Raw genomic sequence first — 15,382 nt, 5'->3', positions numbered from 1 at the left:
TTGCTAGCAGGTTAGAAAATAATGCTGTAATGATAAATATAGGTCTAATACTGATAAATTAACCACAACAGGTATGTCCCTTGTATCCCTAATCTCTCCAAGACTTTTATCATGAATTGGTTTTGGATTTTGTCAAAGACTTGGTAGGTAGCAAATGAGATGATCCTGTGTGTTTTTCTTTTTTTCTGTCAGTTTATTATATGGTGGGTTACATTTACTGATTTTTGTATGTGGAACCATCTCTCGGATGAAGCCAACTTGAACATCGTGTGCGATCTTTGTGATCTGTTCTTTGATTGAGTTTGTAAATATTTCATTGAGTGATTTGGATCTATGTCCATGATGGAAATTGGTCAGCAGTGCTCTTTCTTTGTTTGTTGAGTAATTATGTGCTTTGGGTATCAAGGTAACTGTGGCTTCATAAAATGAACTGGGTAATAATCCTTCTGTTTCTATTTTGCAGAATAGGTTGAGCGGTATTGGTGTTAAGTCTTCTTTGAAAGTCTCGTTGATTTCTGCATTAAAACCATCCAGCTCTGAATTTTTTTTGTTGGGAGTCCTGTAATGAATTTTTCTGTTTCACTAGGGGTTATAGGTGTACTTAAGTTGTTTACCTGATCTTGATTTAACTTTGGTAAGAGTTGCCTATCAATTAAATTATCCATTTCTTTTAGATTTTCCAATTTGTTGGAGTAAAGGTTTTTAAAGTGTGTCCTTAACTAGTCTTATGATTTCCTCATTGTCTGCTTGTATGTTCTTTTTGTTTCCTTTTTTTTACATTTTGCATATTATTCTGTGTTTTAGTTAGTTTGGATAAGGGTTAGTTTATTTTGTTTTATTTGCTATGAATCCACTCTGTTTCATTGATTATTAGTTGTTGGGGTTTTGTTTTGCTTTGTTGTATTTTTTCTGGTCCAATGGAGTTTAGTTTATTCAGGGTTGTGGCGTTAGCCTGGATTCCTGAACGGAAGCTACACCTTGATCCTGGGAGTTTCTTGCTGGGGCAATGGGTGCTTGTGTCTGCCATGCCACAGGCTCACAATTCATAGGGCAACACGGGGGAAATCCACGTGGATTTGGGCCGGGGTATCCAGCCGCACGATGCCCTGAGGAATCATATTCTTATATATCTGCCTCGGCTTGGCTTGCTTCTGTCCGTTATTGGTGACAATTGTCTCCTCATAGAACTCGTGAGCCAGATCCCCATCTTTACCATAGAACATGGAGCCGAGACGCGTGAATATGAAGGGAGGCACCGCTCTGGCTCTGTACCAAAGATTGCTCGCTCAGTGCCGGCTGCCTTAGGGCCGCCGCCCCGGTAACAGAGGCAAAGGGCCAGAGTCCCCGAGCTTTGGAGCTGCTGCCGCCCATGTGGGCCCCGTGGGCGCTGGGCAGACCCCATGGCCTCTGGGCTCTCAGTGTGACCATGCCTGTCCTATCCTCGACTCGCAGGTGCCGCAACTGCTGCCCGATTCTTTGTTTCCTTCTCTTTGTTATCTATTTACTTTAATTGAGTGTTATGAGTTCCTTTAGCTTTTGTTAGTTTGGGAACTCTCTGTGGAGGAACATTTTTAGTTGTCTCTTGATCCTAAAGGTTTGCCTCTCATTTCTTGGCAAGTTTGTGCTTTTCAGTTGTAATCATCAATGTTTGGGTTTTTGTTACTTAAGTGATTGGTATGGTTAACACATTGATTTGGGGTTTTTCAAACTTTCTCATATATTAATGTCTCTGTGTCCTAATTAGCTTCAGCTCTCAACATTTCTGACGCCACAGTCATGTGAGGGAGCCTCAATTGACGGCATGCTCGCATCAGAATGTCTGGTTGCTATGTCTGTGAGAGATTGTGTGACTGATGATTGATTTGAGAAGGCTCATCCACTGAGGCAATATCCCTAAGCAAATGGGCCTGGGCCAGCCAAACATGACATGGTGACCCTGCAATAGAGCAAGCCAGGAAACAATGTTTGTCCATGGTGTTTGCTTTGACTTTCTATTTTGAGTTTCTATCCTGAGCTCCCAAAATGATGGACTGTGATCGGACAGAACCATCTCAAACTCTCATTTACTACCTGAGATGCTTTTGATTAGAGGATAGAGCAAGTTAAAACAAAAAATGGCACACAAAAAGTGATTTTGCTGTTGGACACATCCTGGGAAGTTCTCTTTGGGAGGAATGTGGAAAATATCAGAAATTGAGCTTAATCGGCTGTTCCTGTAGGACCTGGAAGGTCAGAGTGATTTGAGGAGTGCAGACAGAGGAAGTTAGGGTCATAAGGACTCAGCAGAAAATAGACCCCAGGAAAAATTTAGCTAGAGGACATTTGTGTGATATTTCCCAAAATGTTTCTTATTCTGCTCATGCCCTGAGACAGAATTAAAAAACAGTGGGCTGATTCTTAGATGGAATATTCAATCTTTTGAATGGTTAATACCTGCGATTCACTCAGAACTACATTTAAAAAAAAGCAAAATGTGGGCCAGAATTAAACTCAAAGTCTGCGGTTTGTAGAGAAAAACAGCACTAGGCAGTTTCAGATGGCAGTCAGATGCTGCAACAGAGACAGGACTTTTCAAGGAGAAAAGAAAGAGGGCCCTTGATCTAGATTGGAAGCCTAACAAGGTGCCTTAAGTGCAGTACTTCCTCCTGCTAAGCCTTAAATTAATGGAAAGAGTATGCAAAGTGAGTCCTAGTCCCAGGAAGAAATTTTATATAAAACCTACTGCTACTGTGGTCCAAGCGTGGCAAGGTCCATCCCAACTTAGAATCCAATCTTGACAGGATCGCCTTATTGTGCTGGCTCTGGAAACAAGAAAGATGCAAAATTCAGTGGCTGGAGAGATGGCTCAGCGGTTAAGAGCACTGACTTCTCTTCCAGAGGCCCTGAGTTCAATTCCCAGCAACCACATGGTGGCTTTCAACCATCTATAATGTGATCTGATACCCTCCTCTAGCTTGCAAATATATATGCAGGCAGAGCACTGTATACATAGTAATAAATAAGTAAATCTTTTTTAAAAAAGATGCAAAATTCAAAGATTCGTCCTCTGTGGTTTCAGCTCAGCAGTGTCCCCGCTATTTATGTTTGGCAGCTTCATAGTCCCAGTGAGAAGACTGAGAGAGTTCACTGCACTGAAACTGTGAGGATGAAGCCTGAGTTGCATTTTGAGACCACAAACAAGATGTTGAGACACCCAAGCCATTGAGAAATCTGCATGGAGAGATGCAGATAGGGAGTGGAAGTAGCCAAACTGAGGGATGCATGAAAAGGTACAGGAATAGGGGCATCTAAGCCCTTTGACATGAAGATGTTTCTTGCTTTTGTCCAATCTCCCCTCACTGTGTATACATTCCTATTTACTGGAATGAGAAGGAGTATTCTGTGCCATTTGTGTTGTAAAGCTAGAACTTGTTTAATGATTTTATAAGATGTGTCAATCAAGAGATTGTTGTAATCGGCAGAAGCGACTTTGGGCATTTTTACAGTGTAGAGGCTGTTGCTTTGGGCATTTGGACAGTGAACATGCTGTTGCAGATTGTTAGAATCATTACAGTTAGACTAAATGCATTTGCGTCACAGGATGACCATGAGCCTATAGTGACCAGGGTGAGAATGCAGTTGTTTGAGTCAAAAAACTCCTAGATTAGAGGTTGTCTTTGAACACTTGTCTGGCCTTTGTGACTTTCTTTGGGGAGCTTATGGATGCTTTTGTAGGAGGAGCCTTTCTAGATTCTGTTGGTGTATTGTGTACAGTTTACTCTTGTTCATTCACATGCTGATTTCTCTACCCCACTATCTAGTTTGCATTGTGATGTTTATTTCATGTATCTCTGGTGTCAAGTTTGTGTCAAGTTGTGTCACCATTTGTTCTCTTTATTTCCAATAAAAGTCAACTAGCCAGTGCTGAGCAATAAGAGAGACTAGGGTGGGACACCCTGGTCCAGTGAGGGGAGGAGAAAGATCAGGAAGGAAAGGACGGGTGCTTGTAGAGAGGACCAGGAAACACCAGGAGAAATGAACTGGACCAGGGCCCTGGGGCTGGAGCGCACCAACGCGGAACCTGCGGCCACCGCTGCAAGGCCTGTGTGCGATCTGAGTACAGGGACTGCCATTTCTGAGGAGATTTGAGGAAGCTGGGGGCGTGAGCAGGTGCATGAAGCGGTCGTGCCTGCTTCGGCAGTGCGCTGCGTCTGTGCTCCCACACACAGCTGTATGTGTATGCGAACTGAGTTGCGGGGACTGCTATTTTTGAGGAGACATGAAGAAATTGGGGGCGTCGGCAGGGTGGGCGAATGAAGCAGTCTTGCCTGCTTTCGGCAGTGCACTGCGCCCATGCTCCCACACACAGCTGTGTGCCTTCTGTGTGGGGAAGCGGGGAAGGAGGAAGGTGGATGGAGAGGAAGAGAAGTATGGTTTGAGCCTCATGGAGTGTACAGTCTGCAATGAGATTATCCACCCTGGCTGCCTGAAGATGGGAAAGGCTCAGGGTGCTATCAATTCAGAGTTTCTCTGGCTTCAAGCCCACATGCTTTCTTTCTGTTACATGAACCATTTCATGATCTAGAAAAACTCTTTAAGCCTTCAGATGCCTCAGCATCAGCCAGGTGTGGTGGCGCACGCCGTTGATCCCAGCACTCAGAGGCAGATCACTGTGAGATCCAGGCCAGCCTGGCTGCAAAGTGAGTCCAGGACAGACAGCGCTGTTTGACACAGAAACCCTGTCTCTATTTTGATCTATTTTTTCTTTTGCTTTGTTTTGTTTTGGTTTGGTTTGGTTTGGTTTTTCGAGACAGGGTCTCTCTGTGTAGCCCTGGCTGGCCTAGACTCACTTTGTAGACCAGGCTGGCCTCGAACTCACAGTGATCCGCCTGCCTCTGCCTCCCAAGTGCTGGGATTAAAGGCGTGCGCCACCGCCGCCCGCTTTTGTTTTTGTTTTTGTTTTTGTTTTTGTTTTTGTTTTTTGTTTTTTTTTTTTTCTATTTTTCGATAAAACAAAACCAAAAATTATGCCTCATTATCTGGGTTCCATATATAAAATGTACACAAGAAAAAGGGGAAACCAGAGGAGCAGTTGGGGATCCGGGAGTCAGATAGGGGGCTCTACAAAGCAGGAAATGCCAGGACTGGGAGCTGGGAGAAGAGCAGACGCGGGGCTCGTTCCCTCTCTGTGTGGTTACCCCTCTCCCTTCATTCTGCCCAGATTTCATTTCTTTCCCTGACCCTGACTCCTTGAACGTCACTGAAAATGGCAGCTATTACAAGGAGTTGGGGCCACGGGTCAACTTGCTGTTCAGCTCGTGACCCAGGGGAGTGGTGAGGGGTAGCCCAGACCCCTGCCTGGCTCTCTACACAATACTTGAACATTCATCTGTACTGAACCAGGGGAATCTCTGATCTGGGGGACTGTGATGTGAGGGGACCAGCTTGACCTAAACTGGGCTAGTGGGCACCCCGTTTGGACTGTCCCACCCCCCAGCTCTCTTGCATTACTGTCTTGAACAGCTCCACCACTCTGACCTGATGGGGGATGTCAGCTTAAAGATGAGCAAGATGGGACTCCTCCAGCTTGTCTCATCCCATTCTTTCATTGTCATGGACACTTGTATCCCAGTTGCTGTGGGAACTTAGTTAACAGACTCTTGGCACCTCCCCTCTCCCCACCCCTTTCCTTCTTCCAGTGTTGGGGTTAGAGTTTCAAGAGCCTGAGGGAGGAGTTGGGTCCAGGTCCCACTCAATTTAGGCCAGGGGGAACTGGATCGCACCACATGGGTGTAGGGAAGGAGGAATCTATCCACATACCTCAGGTTACCGGAAGATGCACGGGTTGGGGGTGGGGGCTGGGCAGACCAAAGGCAGATAGAAGGGGTGGGCCTGGGGTTGGAGAGAGGCTTGACCAAGGTGGCTCTTAAGGGAGGGAAGAAAGCACCACGGCAAGGGGCAAGTGAGGGACCCAGCCGGTCTGGACCCCTAAACCCCCAAGTCTGTACAATATGGTTTGCTATAAAACTCAGAATCGTCAAAACAATAGACAAACAAACGTAACAACAACAACAACAGAAAACACAAATGAACAAAAACACCTAAAAAAAAACCCCCCCCAAAAAAAAATCAAAAGAAAACAAAAACACCAAAACCCCGCTGCTTTAAGTTAAGTGATGATTATTACATTCTCACCAAACCAGGTATCTCAATGTCAGGAATCTGATTTGTGTTCTTTTTTTTTTTTCCTCCTCGATTTATGTGTTCTGCCTGCATGTACACCTGCAGGCCAGAAGAGGGCGCCAGAACTCACTATAGGTGGCTGGGAGCCACCCTGTGTTTGCTGGGAATTGAACTCAGGACCTCTGGAAGAGCAGTCAGTGCTCTTAACCTCTGAGCCATCTCTCCAGCCCTGATTTATGTTCTTAAGACATTCGTCTAAGAACAGAAACAAGGAAACAGTGACTTAACAGACGTCACTATTTCCATCGTAGCCCGATTAGAGCTGTGCTGTAAAACTGCCAGTCGGTTTAGTTTCGTACTAGGATATTGCAAAAGGAATACACCTTGAATATGTGATCGGTATGTGTGCAAAACCTTCTATAAGCAAAAAGTCCCTAGCGTTGCTAGTGTTAGACATAGACTTGTAGTCCTGTTGCTAAGATCAGTGAGAGGGCAGTTTATGGTAATCATGAATGTTGTTGTGGAGAACCCCTACTCTCATACCATGTCTGTGAGGAACGAGAATCAAACTGAATACAATGTGGAAACCTGTCATTTTTTATTCTTAGTGGCTGTATCCTAGGTCACAATGGATACTAGCCATGTGAGCATAGGGATATTGAAAGAAGCAGCATTCCTCTCTCTAGACCCATGAGAAGATATGTAGGAGTTCCCACTTTGACCAGACTTTATGAATGTGATACAAGTTTACAATTAATTGGTTTTTCACCATCATTGTGAACCTCCACAAACTCACACTGCAGACAATCTCTGAGTACCAAGAATGTGAAAAATCTGTTTGTCCTAGTTCACTTTTCAAATGTGGTATGACTTACAGTATAGAAAAGTTTGTGAACGCCACCAGGTGTGGTAAAGCTCTGAGTTCTTCCAGTTCTCTTCAAATATGTGAAAAACATCATATAGAAAGGCGATGCTGTAAATGTGAGGCATGTAATAAATGCTCTCACTACCATAGGTCTCTTCACAGACTCAACACATGAAGAGAGGAGAACACCATGAACGTATGCAAAGTGATAAAGCCTTAAGATCTGATTCCTCTTTCCAGTTATACCCAAGTGTAAAATTAATTCACAGAGGAAAATTAATTCAGTGTAATGAATGTGGGAAAGCTTTCACATGCACTCACTATCTTTGCAGGCATGAAATAAGTCACACGGGAGAGAAACACTCTGAATATTCTCAATGTGGTAAAGTCTTCGCACATCAGAGCCATCCTCAAAGGTACGAAATGGTTCACTGTGGAGAGGTATTCTAAAGGTAATTAATATGGTGAAACCTTTGCACATCACAGTCGTTTCCAATATCATAAAAGAACACATACTGCGGAGAAACCCTATGAATTTAATGAGTAAGTATAGTAAAGCCTTCCCATGTCCCAGTCATCTTCGAAGGCATGAAAAAGTTCATCCTGGAGAGAAAGCCTGTGAGTGTACTTAATAAGGTGAAGCCTCTGTACATTCTGCTGAAGGCCAGCTTGAACACTACAGGGTAAATTGAGGCAGACATAGATTTGGTGACTGATCACTCACCAGACTTTTCTCTGAGGGAATCTGGCTTGATTTACTGGAGCCAGTTCTCCCTTTGGCCAGCAGCTGGGGCCAGTATTGCTTGTCCCTAGCAAAGAAGAAAAATAAAAAAGGAGGGAATATTCACACACAAACACACACACACACACACACACACACACACACACACACACGCACACACGCACACACACACACTTGGTAGATGAAGCAAGGCACGTTCCAACAACTTTATTTTTTCTTATGGCTTACATATCCCAACAAACAACTTCCAAGCATTGTAAAGTGACTACATTCTATTTTTCTTTAGTGAATGGCCATGTAAAAACAGTATGTACCCCAACCTTTTTCACATTGCAGGTGAAGAAAACCAATTATTCCCAGAACCTACATCTATTCACAACTAAGCAGCGTGTTATAGATCAACAAAGTGAAAGCAAGCAAGATAATTTTTTAGCCAGTTGCTGCTTTCACTGACAGACTGCAATTTGTGATTACAAAGAAGGATCAATTATCTTAAAAGTAATCTTTTTACTGATTTATTTATTTTTATGTCAATGTGCGTTGCTGTTTTGCCTGCATATATGTCTGTGTGAGGGTGTCGGATCTTGGAGTTACAGTCAGTTGTGAGGTGCCATGTGGGTGCTGGGAATTGAACCGGGGTCCTCTGGAAGAGCAGTCGCTGCTCTTAGCCCCTGAGCTAGGCGGTAGAACTGCCAATCATTTTAGTTTCATACCAATAATGAAACTATATACGAAACCAGTCGTACACATACTGAAATGTGTAACAGAACACATCGAAGAAAACCCTTAAAATGTAACCCGTGTCACAAACCCTTTTCACAGCACAGTTACCTGCAAATACATAAAGAACACATTCTGCAGAGAAAACGTATGCAGTGCGGTAAAGACTTTGTATGTGGCAGCAGTTTTAGTCATCGTGAGAAAAAAAAAAAAAAATCATACTTCAGAGAGACCCCTAACTGTAGTCAGGGTGGTAAAGTTTTCCCACTTTCTGTTTTCTTACAGAAGAGTAAAAACCTTTAGTGTGTAATCAACCAGTGAAAGCCCCTGCATGTCACAGTAGTCTTTGAGGACCCGAAAGAACTCATACACGAGGGAAGCTAGGGCAGTACAGGATTTGGTAAAATCCTTAGCCAACACACATTCAGTTACACAAGAGTGTTCATTGAGGAGAAACGCGACAAGTGTCAGATCTATTCAAACATTATGATGTCCCTCTTTATTTTGACTTGCAAAGTCTTCCCAAAGATATGAATTCAGATAGTTAGGTATCCCTTTTAGATTTCACAATTCTCTTCAATGATAGGTATGAAACTTTATGGCTGTGTTTAATTACATTTTCTTTTGCTGTGATAAATCAATGTCTTAGGCAAGCTGTACAGGTTTCATTTGGTTGAAGATGGCCAAAGGGATCACTATGAGAGTGGCAATGCAGCAAGTGTCACACTTGGCAGCCACAGCAGGAAGCTCAGCTCACATTCTCAGCCTGCAGCATAGGAAGCACAGAGTAAATCTGGACATGGTGTGTGGATCTGCATGTACACCTACTCGCCAGCAGAGGGCGCCAGATCTCACTATAGGTGGCTGGGAGCCACCCTGTGTTTGCTGGGAATTGAAACTCAGGACCTCTGGAAGAGCAGTCAGTGCTCTTAACCTCTGAGCCCTCTCTCCAGCCCTGATTGATGTTCTTAAGACATTCGTCTAAGAACAGAAACAAGGAAACAGTGACTTAACAGACGTCACTATTTCCATCGTAGCCCGATTAGAGCTGTGCTGTAAAACTGCCAGTCGGTTTAGTTTCGTACTAGGGTATTGCAAAAGGAATACACATTGAATATGTGATCAGTATGTGTGCAAAACCTTCTATAAGCAAAAAGTTCCTAGCGTTGCTAGTGTTAGACTTAGACTTGTAGTCCTGTTGCTAAGATCAGTGAGAGGGCAGTTTATGGTAATCATGAATGTTGTTGTGGAGAACCCCTACTCTCATACCATGTCTGTGAGGAACAAGAATCGAACTGAATACGATGTGGAAACCTGTCATTTTTTTATTCTTAGTGGCTGTATCCTAGGTCACAATGGATACTAGCCATGTGAGCATAGGGATATTGAAAGAAGCAGCATTCCTCTCTCTAGAACCATGAGAAGATATGTAGGAGTTCCCACTTTGACTAGACTTTATGAATGTGATACAAGTTTACAATTAATTGGTTTTTCACCATCATTGTGAACCTCCACAAACTCACACTGCAGACAATCTCTGAGTACCAAGAATGTGAAAAATCTGTTTGTCCTGGTTCACTTTTCAAATGTGGTATGACTTACAGTATAGAAAAGTTTGTGAACGCCACCGGTGTGGTAAAGCTCTGAGTTCTTCCAGTTCTCTTCAAATATGTGAAAAACATCATATAGAAAGGCGATGCTGTAAATGTGAGGCATGTAATAAATGCTCTCACTACCATAGGTCTCTTCACAGACTCAACACATGAAGAGAGGAGAACACCATGAACGTAAGCAAAGTGATAAAGCCTTAAGATCTGGTTCCTCTTTCCAGTTATACCCAAGTGTAAAATTAATTCACAGAGGAAAATTAATTCAGTGTAATGAATGTGGGAAAGCTTTCACATGCCCTCACTATCTTTGCAGGCATGAAATAAGTCACACGGGAGAGAAACACTCTCAATATTCTCAATGTGGTAAAGTCTTCGCACATCAGAGCCATCCTCAAAGGTACGAAATGGTTCACTGTGGAGAGGTATTCTAAAGGTAATTAATATGGTGAAACCTTTGCACATCACAGTCGTTTCCAATATCATAAAAGAACACATACTGCGGAGAAACCCTATGAATTTAATGAGTAAGTATAGTAAAGCCTTCCCATGTCCCAGTCATCTTCGAAGGCATGAAAAAGTTCATCCTGGAGAGAAAGCCTGTGAGTGTACTTAATAAGGTGAAGCCTCTGTACATTTCTGCCGAAGGCCAGCTTGAACACTACAGGGTAAATTGAGGCAGGACATAGATTTGGTGACTGATCACTCACCAGACTTTTCTCTGAGGGAATCTGGCTTGATTTACTGGAGCCAGTTCTCCCTTTGGCCAGCAGCTGGGGGCCAGTATTGCTTGTCCCTAGCAAAGAAGAAAAATAAAAAAGGAGGGAATATTCACACACAAACACACACACACACACACACACACACACACGCATACACGCACACACGCACACACACACACACTTGGTAGATGAAGCAAGGCACGTTCCAACAACTTATTTTTTCTTATAGCTTACATATCCCAAACAAACAACTTCCAAGCATTATAAAGTGACTACATTCTATTTTTCTTTAGTGAATGGCCATGTAAAAACAGTAGTACCCCAACCTTTTCACATTGCCAGGTGAAGAAAACCAATTATTCCCAAGAACCTACATCTATTCACACTACGCAGCGTGTTATAGATCAACAAAGTGAAAGCAAGCAAGATAATTTTTTAGCCAGTTGCTGCTTTTCACTGACAGACTGCAATCTGTGATTACAAAGAAAGGATCAATTATCTTAAAAAGTAATCTTTTTACTGATTTATTTATTTTTATGTCAATGTGCGTTGCTGTTTTGCCTGCATATATGTCTGTGTGAGGGTGTCGGATCTTGGAGTTACAGTCAGTTGTGAGGTGCCATGTGGGTGCTGGGAATTGGACCGGGGTCCTCTGGGAGAGCAGTCGCTGCTCTTAGCCCCTGAGCTAGGCGGTAGAACTGCCAATCATTTTAGTTTCATACCAATAATGAAACTATATACGAAACCAGTCGTACACATACTGAAATGTGTAACAGAACACATCGAAGAAAACCCTTAAAATGTAACCCGTGTCACAAACCCTTTTCACAGCACAGTTACCTGCAAATACATAAAAGAACACATTCTGCAGAGAAAACGTATGCAGTGCGGTAAGACTTTGTATGTGGCAGCAGTTTTAGTCATCGTGAGAAAAAAAAAAAAAAATCATACTTCAGAGAGACCCATAACTGTAGTCAGGGTGGTAAAGTTTCCCACTTTCTGTTTTCTTACAGAAGAGTAAAAACCTTTAGTGTGTAATCAACCAGTGAAAGCCCCTGCATGTCACAGTAGTCTTTGAGGACCCGAAAGAACTCATACACGAGGGAAGCTAGGGCAGTACAGGATTTGGTAAAATCCTTAGCCAACACACATTCAGTTACACAAGAGTGTTCATTGAGGAGAAACGCGACAAGTGTCAGAATCTATTCAAACATGTAGGAGGTCCCTCTTTATTTTGACTTGCAAAGTCTTCCCAAAGATATGAATTCAAATAGTTAGGTATCCCTTTTAGATTTCACAATTCTCTTCAATGATAGGTATGAAACTTTATGGCTGTGTTTAATTACATTTTCTTTGCTGTGATAAATCAATGTCTTAGGCAAGCTGTACAAGGTTTATTTGGTTGAAGATGGCCAAAGGGATCACTATGAGAGTGTCATGCAGCAAGTGTCACCACACTTGGCAGCCACAGCAGGAAGCTCAGCTCACATTCTCAGCCTGCAGCATAGGAAGCACAGAGTAAATCTGGACATGGTGTGTGGATCTGCATGTACACCTACTCGCCAGCAGAGGGCGCCAGATCTCACTATAGTGGCTGGGAGCCACCCTGTGTTTGCTGGGAATTGAACTCAGGACCTCTGGAAGAGCAGTCAGTGCTCTTAACCTCTGAGCCCTCTCTCCAGGCCTGATTGATGTTCTTAAGACATTCGTCTAAGAACAGAAACAAGGAAACAGTGACTTAACAGACGTCACTATTTCCATCGTAGCCCGATTAGAGCTGTGCTGTAAAACTGCCAGTCGGTTTAGTTTCGTACTAGGGTATTGCAAAAGGAATACACATTGAATATGTGATCAGTATGTGTGCAAAACCTTCTATAAGCAAAAAGGGCCCTAGCGTTGCTAGTGTTAGACGTAGACTTGTAGTCCTGTTGCTAAGATCAGTGAGAGGGCAGTTTATGGTAATCATGAATGTTGTTGTGGAGAACCCCTACTCTCATACCGTGTCTGTGAGGAACAAGAATCGAACTGAATACGATGTGGAAACCTGTCATTTTTTATTCTTAGTGGCTGTATCCTAGGTCACCATGGATACTAGCCATGTGAGCATAGGGATATTGAAAGAAGCAGCATTCCTCTCTCTAGAACCATGAGAAGATATGTAGGAGTTCCCACTTTGACTAGACTTTATGAATGTGATACAAGTTTACAATTAATTGGTTTTTCACCATCATTGTGAACCTCCACAAACTCACACTGCAGACAATCTCTGAGTACCAAGAATGTGAAAAATCTGTTTGTCCTGGTTCACTTTTCAAATGTGGTAATGACTTACAGTATAGAAAAGTTTGTGAACGCCACCAGTGTGGTAAAGCTCTGAGTTCTTCCAGTTCTCTTCAAATATGTGAAAACATCATATAGAAAGGCGATGCTGTAAATGTGAGGCATGTAATAAATGCCTCTCACTACCATAGGTCTCTTCACAGACTCAACACATGAAGAGAGGAGAACACCATGAACGTAAGCAAAGTGATAAGCCTTAAGATCGGTTCCTCTTTCAGTTATACCAATTGTAAAATTAATTCACAGAGGAAAATTAATTCAGTGAATGAATGGGGAAAGCTTCACATGCCCTCACTATCTTTGCAGGCATGAAATAAGTCACACGGGAGAGAACACTCTCATGAATATTCTCAATGTGGTAAAGTCTTCGCACATCAGAGCCTCCTCAAAGGTACGAAATAGTTCACTGTGGAGAGATATTCTAAAGGTAATTAATATGTGAAAACCTTTGCACATCACAGTAGTTTCCATATCATAAAAGAACACATACTGGGGATAAACCCTATGAATTTAATGAGTAAGTATAGTAAGCCTTTCCCATGTCCCATCATCTCGAAGGCATGAAAAAGTTCATCCTGGAGAGAAAGCCTGTGAGTGTACTTAATAAGGTGAAGCCCTCTGTACATTTCTGCTGAAAGGCCAGCTTGAACACTACAGGGGTAAATTGAGGCAGGACATAGATTTGGTGACTGATCACTCACCAGACTTTTCTCTGAGGGAATCTGGCTTGATTTACTGGAGCCAGTTTCTCCCTTTGGCCAGCAGCTGGGGCCAGTATTGGCTTGTCCCTAGCAAGAAAAATAAAAAAGGAGGGAATATTCACACACACACACACACACACACACACACACACACGCACACACGCACACACGCACACACGCACACACGCACACACGCACACTTGGTAGATGAAGCAAGGCACGTTCCAACAACTTTATTTTTTCTTATAGCTTACATATCCCAACAAACAACTTCCAAGCATTATAAAGTGACTACATTCATTTTTCTTTTAGTGAATGGCCATGTAAAAACAGTATGTACCCCCAACCTTTTCACATTGCAGGTGAAGAAAACCATTATTCCCAAGAACCTACATCTATTCACAACTAAGCAGCGTGTTATAGATCAAACAAAGTGAAAGCAAGCAAGATAATTTTTTAGCCAGTTGCTGCTTTTCACTGACAGACTGCAATTTGTGATTACAAAGAAGGATCAATTATCTTAAAAGTAATCTTTTTACTGATTTTATTTATTTTTATGTCAATGTGCGTTGCTGTTTTGCCTGCATATATGTCTGTGTGAGGGTGTCGGATCTTGGAGTTACAGTCAGTTGTGAGGTGCCATGTGGGGTGCTGGGAATGAACCGGGGTCCTCTGGAAGAGCAGTCGCGGCTCTTAGGCCCCTGAGCTAGGCGTAGAACTGCCAATCATTTTAGTTTCATACCAATAATGAAACTATATACGAAACCAGTCGTACACATACTGAAATGTGTAACAGAACACATCGAAGAAAACCCTTAAAATGTAAACCCAGTGTCACAACCCTTTTCACAGCACCAGTTACCTGCAAATACATAAAAGAACACATTCTGCAGAGAAAACGTATGCAGGCGGTAAGGACTTTTGTATGTGGCAGCAGTTTTTAGTCATCGTGAGAAAAAAAAAAAATCATACTTCAGAGAGACCCCTAACTGTAGTCAGGGTGGTAAAGTTTCCCACTTTCTGTTTTCTTACAGAAGAGTAAAAACCTTTAGTGTGTAATCAACCAGTGAAAGCCCCTGCATGTCACAGTAGTCTTGAGGACCCGAAAGAACTCATCACAGAGGGAAGCTAGGGCAGTACATGATTTGGGAAAATCCTTAGCCAACACACATTCAGTTACCAGAGTGTTCATTGAGGAGAAACGCGACAAGGTCAGAATCTATTCAAACATTATGATGTCCCTCTTTATTTTGACTTGCAAAGTCTTCCCAAAGATATGAATTCAAATAGTTAGGTATCCCTTTTAGATTTCACAATTCTCTTCAATGATAGGTATGAAACTTTATGGCTGTGTTTAATTACATTTTCTTTTGCTGTGATAATCAATGTCTTAGGCAAGCTGTACAGGGTTTCATTTGGTTGAAGATTGGCAAAAGGGATCAATCTATGAGAGTGGCAATGCAGCAAGTGTCACACACTGGCAGCCACAGCAGGAAGCTCAGCTCACATTCTCAGCCGGCAGC

At 42.7% G+C, this 15,382-nt stretch overlaps 1 pseudogene; it reads right to left on the bottom strand.

The window, feature by feature from the left end:
• Positions 1 to 1,043: 1,043 nt before the first annotated feature.
• Positions 1,044 to 1,371, bottom strand: LOC127207592 (tumor suppressor candidate 2-like; annotated as a pseudogene).
• Between the last annotated feature and the right edge of the window lie 14,011 nt (positions 1,372 to 15,382).

Source organism: Acomys russatus, chromosome 24, assembly GCF_903995435.1.
Source record: "Acomys russatus chromosome 24, mAcoRus1.1, whole genome shotgun sequence".
NCBI lineage: Eukaryota > Metazoa > Chordata > Mammalia > Rodentia > Muridae > Acomys > Acomys russatus.
This window is presented reverse-complemented; position numbering and strand designations above follow the sequence as displayed.